The sequence below is a fragment of the Brachyhypopomus gauderio genome, chromosome 11, assembly GCF_052324685.1.
Source record: "Brachyhypopomus gauderio isolate BG-103 chromosome 11, BGAUD_0.2, whole genome shotgun sequence".
Taxonomy (NCBI): domain Eukaryota; kingdom Metazoa; phylum Chordata; class Actinopteri; order Gymnotiformes; family Hypopomidae; genus Brachyhypopomus; species Brachyhypopomus gauderio.
The window spans coordinates 2,095,001-2,106,227 of record NC_135221.1 but is presented as its reverse complement, the minus strand read 5'-3'; positions in this window follow the sequence as shown (position 1 = coordinate 2,106,227).

Genomic DNA, 11,227 nt, shown 5'->3' with positions numbered 1-11,227 from the left:
CCGAGAAATGAGTGATTCCGTGACCAGGCGGGGTGAGGCCAAGCATGTGTTGAACTAACCCGATCCACTGCTGGCTCTCACCCGTACACCATGGACGCCGATAGCGGACACCTGTGTAGACAGACCGGCCTTCAACGCTTCCCTCAGACGGTTCCGGGTGAGGATCGTGTCTTTTCAGACCGAGGCCCCCCCATAGAGGCATGCCCGCTGGTTTGGGGAGGAACTACCCGGGCGGCACAGAAGGCTTCAACCCTAGGCCCAACCCAAGGCCTGTGTCTCGGTCATCATGATCATACCGAGGCTGCCGACCTCCCATCCTGAAGGAGCGCACACACCTCATGGGAGAGTTTTTGATAGGTATGTCATGTTGAGGCTGCCGTCCTCAATGAGCGCAGTCACCCCTTTTGTACAGCTTTCGTTGGTGAACGATCATACCCGAGAGGCTGCCGACCTACCCGTCCTGAAGGAGCGCATCCACCTCTCGCCCTATTCCTGTACCTAGGTATGTCGCACCGAGGTTGCGGCTCTGAGCAATATATAGGATATGAGCTCGCACCTCATTGTACATTGCGCATTGGTTTGACCGGTTGTCTTTCTTATGACAGGGAGAAACCTTAAGTGGTAACCCGAGAGCCTAACCCCTGGCGGGCATCGTATGCCAATAGATCGGGAGAGCTCCGAACGCCCTCGAGATTGACGCTCTCCCTAAAAACCTGCTGGTAGGTTTTTGCAATCCACCGTACGCGTTTTCCTCCACGGCCGGGGAGGTTCTCGCCAGCCATGCCCGCCAAGGCAAATCTTCCCTCGGACACACCTCGGACGCTCGACCCCTGAAAAGGCCTGGCTGAACCAAGTGATGGTCGATGCTACTGGTATAACTGAAAAACCCCTGGCGGACTTGGGTTCGGATAACGGTCTTAGAGCGCACCTAGGTACTGTGCCATTGGATCCGGTAAGGCCAGCCGAAACCAGCATCTTCCGGGCTTGCGCACAGCACCCTCCGGATACGCACAGGCCGAGGTAGAGCATGTGAGGCTGGTGCCTGGAGGTCGGCGAGACCTCCAGTGTTAGGGGGGTCACCACTCCACCCCTAACCGGTGAAAGTGTTAGAGTCAGGCTAATGTTACCTTCACGCACCGCCTTGCATCCAGGCCTTATGAATGGGATAACCATTATAAGGTTAGGATGAACTCAAGAGACATGCTCTCCTATATACCTGCTGGTAGGTGTTTGCAATGCACCGTATGCGTTTTCCTCCACGGCCGGGGAGGTACTCGCCAGCCATGCCCGCCAAGGCAAATCTTCCCTCGGACACACCTCGGACGCTCGACCCCCGAAAAGGCCTGGCTGATCAAAGTGATGGTCGATGCTACTGGTATAACAGAAAAACCCCTGGCGGACTTGGGTTCGGATAACGGTCTTAGAGCGCACCTAGGTACTGTGCCATTGGATCCGGTAAGGCCAGCCGAAACCAGCATCTTCCGGGCTTGCGCACAGCACCCTCCGGATACGCACAGGCCGAGGTGGAGCATGCAGGCTGGAGGTTGGACAGACCTCCATAAGGGGGGTCACCACTCTTACACCCATGCCCAGCAGTGGCATTTCGGTCGGGCGCAAGCAGTGGTTCGAAGGCCTGAGAGACACGGATGTCTTTGACCTCCATCAGCAGGGGTCACTTATCCCTCCCCTTAAGCCGTCAAGGTGCATTAGAGTCGGGCTAGTTCACCTTAACGCACTGCCTTTCTTCTGATCCTTATTATGGTACAATCATATAAGGCTCAGAAAGCATGCTCCCCTATATACCTGCTGGTAGGTGTTTGCATTACACCGTTAGCGCATTCCTCCAGGGTCGGGGAGATGCCAGACAGCCATGCCCGCCAAGGCAAATCTTCCCTCGGACACACCTCTGAGACTCGATTGCCGAAAGGGCATGGCTGATTCAATAAGTGGTTCGTGGCAATGGTATAACACCTACCATTCTCAAACACATGGGGGGGGTTTACGGCCTTAGAGCGCACCTAGGTGCTATACCATTGGATCCGGTAAGGCCAGCCGAAACCAGCATCTTCCGGGCTTGCGCATAGCACCCTCCGGATACGCACAGGTCGAAATACATTACGTGAGGATGGAGGTAGGACGACCTCCATAAGGGGGAGCATCACGCCTCCACCCTTGCCCAGCGTGGGCACTTTGCTCGGGCACAGCCCGTGTCATTTAAAGGCCTGGATCTTTTCAGACCTCCGGGGGGGGCCTCACTCCCCCCCTACTTTGCTCAGAGGGAGCCTCTTACTCGGATAAAGTGATATAGTGTCTGCCATTGCAGGCCTGGATCATCTGTGACTTCCAGGGAGAGGCCTCTCAACTCCTCTCTTAAGCCGAAGCGTGCACTTTAAACGGATAAAGTGTGTGGCATTACATGCCTTTAAGCCTGGAACCTTTCTGACATCCACATATAGGGCCCTCATGCTTAATCATAAGCCCAACATGTACACTTTAATCGGATAAAGTGTGTGACATTACATGCTTTCATGCATGGAGCCTTTCTGACATCCACACATAGGGCCCTCATGCTTAATCATAAGCCCAACATGTACACTTTAATCGGATAAAGTGTGTGACATTACATGCTTTCATGCATGGAGCCTTTCTGACATCCACACATAGGGCCCTCATGCTTAATCATAAGCCCAAATGTGCACTTTAATCGGATAAAGTGTGTGACATTACATGCTTTCATGCATGGAGCCTTTCTGACATCCACAGAGAGGCCCCTCATCCTCTCTCATAAGCCCAAGAGTGTCATTTAGTCGGATAAATTGTGTGGCATTACATGCCTTTATTCCTGGATCCTTCCTCACATCCAGAGAGAGGCATACCAACCTACTCTCATAAGCCCAACATGTACACTTTAATCGGATAAAGTGTGTGACATTACATGCTTTCATGCATGGAGCCTTTCTGACATCCACACATAGGGCCCTCATGCTTAATCATAAGCCCAAATGTGCACTTTAATCGGATAAAGTGTGTGGCATTACATGCTTTCATGCATGGAGCCTTTCTGACATCCACACATAGGGCCCTCATGCTTAATCATAAGCCCAAATGTGCACTTTAATCGGATAAAGTGTGTGACATTACATGCCTTTAAGCCTGGAACCTTTCTGACATCCACATATAGGGCCCTCATGCTTAATCATAAGCCCAACATGTACACTTTAATCGGATAAAGTGTGTGGCATTACATGCTTTCATGCATGGAGCCTTTCTGACATCCACACATAGGGCCCTCATGCTTAATCATAAGCCCAAATGTGCACTTTAATCGGATAAAGTGTGTGGCATTACATGCTTTCATGCATGGAGCCTTTCTGACATCCACACATAGGGCCCTCATGCTTAATCATAAGCCCAAATGTGCACTTTAATCGGATAAAGTGTGTGACATTACATGCCTTTAAGCCTGGAACCTTTCTGACATCCACATATAGGGCCCTCATGCTTAATCATAAGCCCAACATGTACACTTTAATCGGATAAAGTGTGTGACATTACATGCCTTTAAGCCTGGAACCTTTCTGACATCCACATATAGGGCCCTCATGCTTAATCATAAGCCCAACATGTACACTTTAATCGGATAAAGTGTGTGACATTACATGCTTTCATGCATGGAGCCTTTCTGACATCCACAGAGAGGCCCCTCATCCTCTCTCATAAGCCCAAGAGTGTCATTTAGTCGGATAAATTGTGTGGCATTACATGCCTTTATTCCTGGATCCTTCCTCACATCCAGAGAGAGGCATACCAACCTACTCTCATAAGCCCAAAAGTGCACTTTATTCGGATAAAGTGTGCAAAATTCCATGCATGGATCATTTGTGAGATCCATAAAGAGGCCTCTCAAATCCTCTAAAATGCCCAGGGAGTGACCTTTGGTCGGGCAAAGCGTGCGCCATAATCCTTGTCTTCATTTATGGTATACCATATATGTGGCTTTCAGAAGACCCTCTCCCCTATATACCTGATGGTAGGTGTTTGCATATCACCCATTCATAAAATCATCCAGACAGGGGGAATGAGATGCATGTCCGTCTGGGTGCACATTCGGCGGGCACTGTCAGAGGATCGAGGCCTCTGGATGATCCACCCCTTGGTCAAAATTGGAACATAGTGCGATTTTTGAACACAAAATCATACGTATGGTATAACATTTTTATCGACATAGAATTATTTTCGCCGAAAACTGACGCCTATGGTATACCAAATGAAGCGACATAGAATATTTTCCACTTGAAAACTTCGTGCTGCTGGTATATTTATGGACTTTGTGCATATTCTGAAGATTACTACTTGTATATGGTCTAACTCAGGAAGGGAAATAGACTAATTTCCAACAAAAACCTCATGCTACTGGTAAATTTAAGGACTCTGTGCATTGCCTGAAGATTACTACTTGTATAAGGTATAACTCAGGAAGGGAAATAGACTAATTTCCAACAAAAACCTCATGCTACTGGTATATTTAAGGACTCTGTGCATTGCCTGATATGACACTTCAGAGTCAATTTACACCTATTTCTAAGCAAGATAGAAAAAAAAACTGACAATTTTTCTTGATCCTGGGGATGTACCCGAGCTAAAGAGCATGTTTTTCGGACACTTTTATGCTTTTTTCCCTTAAAGCCACCACCTGGCAATGTTATAGCATTGGACTCTGTGCATTTCCTGAAGAAAATATCTTGTGTATGGTCTAACAAAGTAAGGGACATAGACTAATTCACTCATAAAACTCCATGCTTCTGGTATATTTAGGGACTTTGTGCAATTTCTGACTTGAAAACCTCCACATGATGTTGGTATAATAACTTTACCTCATGCCCAGATGAGTGCACCTTCATCGGACACTTCAACTAGGCTGAGGTGTCTGGAGGGTCCACCCAGTGGCACGTACATATGGTATAACAGAAAAAAAACGATGGAGTACCGGTGACATCTTGTGGACTTTAAGAGTCAATGCGCCTTCCAAATAAGATTAAACTGTGCACTTTTTTTCTAACAGCATTTAACCATGGTATAATTTAAACTAAACTCTCCTCTTTTATTCTAAGTTCATTTGGCCATGGTATATTTTATTTAAAATGGCCTTTTTTACTCAAAGTGTCTTTTCTACTGGTATATTTAATTTAAAAAGGCCTCTATTTTATTCTAAGTGTCTATGCCTCTGGTATATTTAATTTAAAAAGGCCTCTTTTTTATTCTAAGTGTCTATGCCTCTGGTATATTTAATTTAAAAAGGCCTCTTTTTTATTCTAAGTGTCTATGCCTCTGGTATATTTAATTTAAAAAGGCCTCTATTTTATTCTAAGTGTCTATGCCTCTGGTATATTTAATTTAAAAAGGCCTCTTTTTTATTCTAAGTGTCTATGCCTCTGGTATATTTAATTTAAAAAGGCCTCTATTTTATTCTAAGTGTCTATGCCTCTGGTATATTTAATTTAAAAAGGCCTCTATTTTATTCTAAGTGTCTATGCCTCTGGTATATTTAATTTAAAAAGGCCTCTATTTTATTCTAAGTGTCTATGCCTCTGGTATATTTAATTTAAAAAGGCCTCTATTTTATTCTAAGTGTCTATGCCTCTGGTATATTTAATTTAAAAAGGTCTCTATTTTAGTCTAAGTGTCTATGCTACTGGTATATTTTATTTAAAACGGCCTCTATTTTAGTCTAAGTGTCTATGCCTCTGGTATATTTAATTTAAAAAGGCCTCTATTTTATTCTAAGTGTCTATGCCTCTGGTATATTTAATTTAAAAAGGCCTCTATTTTATTCTAAGTGTCTATGCTACTGGTATATTTTATTTAAAACGGCCTCTTTTTTATTCTAAGTGTCTATGCTGCTGGTATATTCTTGGACTTTGAAAAATCTTAACAGCGCCTAACCCTTAAATAGGGATGGTCGGAATACGGAACACGCAATACGCAATGTGCAATCCCAGCGCGACCTACTGCTTAGGGATGGCTGCAATACGGAACACGCAATGCGCAATACGCAATGAGCAATCCCAGCGCGACCTACTGCTTAGGGATGGCTGCAATACGGAACACGCAATACGCAATGAGCAATCCCAGCGCGACCTACTGCTTAGGGATGGCTGCAATACGGAACACGCAATGCGCAATGTGGAATGTGCCTTTCCCGCCCTCTTGATTAGGGACCAGGTGTGTTCTATTAAGGAAGCTTAATAACTTTACCTCATGCCCAGATGAGTGCACCTTCATTGGACACTCCAAGTGGACAGATGTGTCTGGAGGAGCCACCCAGTGGCAAATGCGTATGGTATAACAGAAAAAATGGACTTAGTGCATTTTCTGATCAGACACTTCAGACTGGATTTACACCTATTTCTAAGCAAGATAGAGAAAAAAACTGACAATTTTTCTTGATCCTGGGGATGTACCTGAGCTAAAGAGCATGTTTTTTGGACACTTTTATGCTTTTTTCACTAAAAGCCACCACCTGCTGCTGGTATATTTAAGGACTCTGTGCATTGCCTGAAGAATACTACTTGTATATGGTCTAACTCAGGAAGGGAAATAGCCTAATTTCCAACAAAAACCTCATGCTGCTGGTATATTTAAGGACTCTGTGCATTGCCTGAAGATTACTACTTGTATATGGTCTAACTCAGGAAGGGAAATAGACTAATTTCCAACAAAAACCTCATGCTACTGGTAAATTTAAGGACTCTGTGCATTGCCTGAAGATTACTACTTGTATATGGTCTAACTCAGGAAGGGAAATAGACTAATTTCCAACAAAAACCTCATGCTACTGGTAAATTTAAGGACTCTGTGCATTGCCTGAAGATTACTACTTGTATAAAGTATAACTCAGGAAGGGAAATAGACTAATTTCCAACAAAAACCTCATGCTACTGGTATATTTAAGGACTCTGTGCATTGCCTGATATGACACTTCAGAGTCAATTTACACCTATTTCTAAGCAAGATAGAAAAAAAAACTGACAATTTTTCTTGATCCTGGGGATGTACCCGAGCTAAAGAGCATGTTTTTCGGACACTTTTATGCTTTTTTCCCTTAAAGCCACCACCTGGCAATGTTATAGCATTGGACTCTGTGCATTTCCTGAAGAAAATATCTTGTGTATGGTCTAACAAAGTAAGGGACATAGACTAATTCACTCATAAAACTCCATGCTTCTGGTATATTTAGGGACTTTGTGCAATTTCTGACTTGAAAACCTCCACATGATGTTGGTATAATAACTTTACCTCATGCCCAGATGAGTGCACCTTCATCGGACACTTCAACTAGGCTGAGGTGTCTGGAGGGTCCACCCAGTGGCACGTACATATGGTATAACAGAAAAAAAACGATGGAGTACCGGTGACATCTTGTGGACTTTAAGAGTCAATGCGCCTTCCAAATAAGATTAAACTGTGCACTTTTTTTCTAACAGCATTTAACCATGGTATAATTTAAACTAAACTCTCCTCTTTTATTCTAAGTTCATTTGGCCATGGTATATTTTATTTAAAATGGCCTTTTTTACTCAAAGTGTCTTTTCTACTGGTATATTTAATTTAAAAAGGCCTCTATTTTATTCTAAGTGTCTATGCCTCTGGTATATTTTATTTAAAAAGGCCTCTTTTTTATTCTAAGTGTCTATGCCTCTGGTATATTTAATTTAAAAAGGCCTCTATTTTATTCTAAGTGTCTATGCCTCTGGTATATTTTATTTAAAAAGGCCTCTATTTTAGTCTAAGTGTCTATGCTACTGGTATATTTTATTTAAAACGGCCTCTATTTTAGTCTAAGTGTCTATGCCTCTGGTATATTTAATTTAAAAAGGCCTCTTTTTTATTCTAAGTGTCTATGCCTCTGGTATATTTTATTTAAAAAGGCCTCTATTTTATTCTAAGTGTCTATGCCTCTGGTATATTTAATTTAAAAAGGCCTCTTTTTTATTCTAAGTGTCTATGCCTCTGGTATATTTAATTTAAAAAGGCCTCTATTTTATTCTAAGTGTCTATGCCTCTGGTATATTTAATTTAAAAAGGCCTCTTTTTTATTCTAAGTGTCTATGCCTCTGGTATATTTAATTTAAAAAGGCCTCTATTTTAGTCTAAGTGTCTATGCCTCTGGTATATTTAATTTAAAAAGGCCTCTATTTTATTCTAAGTGTCTATGCCTCTGGTATATTTAATTTAAAAAGGCCTCTATTTTAGTCTAAGTGTCTATGCCTCTGGTATATTTAATTTAAAAAGGCCTCTATTTTATTCTAAGTGTCTATGCCTCTGGTATATTTAATTTAAAAAGGCCTCTATTTTTTTCTAAGTGTCTATGCCTCTGGTATATTTAATTTAAAAAGGTCTCTATTTTATTCTAAGTGTCTATGCCTCTGGTATATTTTATTTAAAACGGCCTCTATTTTTTTCTAAGTGTCTATGCCTCTGGTATATTTAATTTAAAAAGGCCTCTATTTTTTTCTAAGTGTCTATGCCTCTGGTATATTTAATTTAAAAAGGCAATACGGAACACGCAATGCGCAATGTGGAATGTGCCTTTCCCGCCCTCTTGATTAGGGACCAGGTGTGTTCTATTAAGGAAGCTTAATTAGCATCACAGCGGCTTGAAGATGGCAGGCAGACAGACGGTAAGTACCGCATTTCGGGCATTTTAAAACTAAATTAATCATATAAATTATAACTAATTTTGTCTCTTTTTTTCACTATCTTTGGCAGAAATGTCCAATGTGTAAAGTTAAGTGCACTAGGCTGAAAAAACACTTAAAAACGGTTCATGAAATCGATGACAAGGAGACCGGTTTGATAGCTAGGCTGGCTAGCAATCGTTGTTCAGTACGGCTAGATTGTGAAATCTGTGACAAGAAGTCTTTGGTGAGGTTGGACATGCACTTAAGCTCTACCCATAATGTACACGGTACCCAAAAAATGAAAATGGTAGCCCAGGCGAAGCGACTTTTTATGGGCAAATTGTTAGAGAAATACCGTAAGACCCAGAGTTCAAAAGACAGTGTAGCCTGTGAGACACCCGAGGAAACTGGTGACAGCCAAACTACATTTAACCCAGAGCCGGACACGTCTGAAGGGTCAAACTGTGATGGCCATGCCGTGGAAGAACCGGCATCCAGCCATTCTGAGTACGAGGCGGTGGGTTCACCATCAAGCTCAAGCGATTCTGAGGCCGAAGGCAACACACTTAGGAAGGGGAGGCATTTGATCTTACCCGAAGCTTTGGAAGGAACCAGGGTGGAAGTGGCCCTAGACGACTACCAGGCCTTTCACGTACGCTCTAATCCCACAGTGAAAGACTCAGAAAACGGCCAACAAAGAAGGACGCACGCCCTAAAATTCATTCTCCACATGGCCGAAGACACAAGCAAGCACGACTTCCATAGCCTTAAATTCATCCACAACCTGGAGAGACTAAGACAGTGGCCGTCTGCTCTGATCCAAAGCAAGTATAGCCACCCTACGGTACATATCATGCTTATAAACGCTATGTCTTTTATAAAGCACGCACGAGCCTTCCACCTGGACACACTGGGCCTTCAAACACACCAGATCAAACAGATACTCCTTCAAATCAAAAAGCTACTGAAGGATCACACTAGACATATGAGATGCCACCGGCAGGCAGTGAGAAGACTTAAATCAAGTATGTTGACATCCACATGCACATTCTGGAGAAATTACATCCATATGCATATGGTATAACCTTTGACTTATCCACTTACAGAACAACTAAAATCCACCCAGGATTTTGAGAGATTTATGAAGATAGCAGTAGTGGAAATACCCAGGCTCATAGGTGAGTGCCATAATACAGACATATCAAGCCCGCAACAGGTGCACATTTATAGGCATACATGTTTTAAACATGGTGGTTTTATCTTCCAGACCAGATGAGGGAGGAGGCCAGAGACGACACATATTGCCTCTTACAAGGGTATCTGACAGGGTATCTCGGGATGGTAACAGGCCATAGACCTGTGGTTCTTTACAATATGACCAAGGACCAAGTAGACAACGCAGACCAAGATGACAAAGGCCGTACAGTCGTCTGGGTAAGCCCACATAAGTCCACCTTACCCCCGCCACACACAGTAACATGAGAGGCATGGGTCTTTTGTAACATCCATATTTCCCCAGGTTGATCGACACAAAACGGACAGGAGATACGGCTCGGCATACCTCGCCCTGATGCCTGAAGAGGCTACATGGTTAAGAGCCATGGCTGACATCTCTTACTGCTATGGAGACAAAAAGTGCTTGTATGTCTTTCAGAGTCAAGGGAAAAAAATGACCAAAATTACCCACCTCTTTCAAAGGGCATGGAAACATGCAGGCATGGATGGACCTATCGGGTTTACCATAATCCGAACATCAGTCAGTAACCAAGTCAGACATCTCAGCACTGAGAACCGCATGTTAGTTTGTAAAAGCATGTGCCATACCATGGAGACTGCAGATCGGTTCTATGCATCTATACCTACCCTGAGTGATGCATTCAGGGTAAGAGAACTCAGAATGCAGGCATTGGATGAACCAATAAAAGGTTGAAAGAGTTATTCGTCTCTGTGTCTATTTAAAACATCCAGAAAATCATCATTCTGTATAAAATACATTGCCTAAAAAGGTGCACTAAGAGCCGGCCACACACAGTAGGATGAGAGCCCTGGATGATTTAATACATCCAGAAAATCATCATTCTGTATAAAATACATTGCCTAAAAAGGTGCACTAAGAGCCGGCCACACACAGTAGGATGAGAGCCCTGGATGATTTAATACATCCAGAAAATCATCATTCTGTATAAAATACATTGCCTAAAAAGGTGCACTAAGAGCCGGCCACACACAGTAGGATGAGAGCCCTGGATGATTTAATACATCCAGAAAATCATCATTCTGTATAAAATACATTGCCTAAAAAGGTGCACTAAGAGCCGGCCACACACAGTAGGATGAGAGCCCTGGATGATTTAATACATCCAGAAAATCATCATTCTGTATAAAATACATTGCCTAAAAAGGTGCACTAAGAGCCGGCCACACACAGTAGGATGAGAGCCCTGGATGATTTAATACATCCAGAAAATCATCATTCTGTATAAAATACATTGCCTAAAAAGGTGCACTAAGAGCCGGCCACACACAGTAGGATGAGAGCCCTGGAT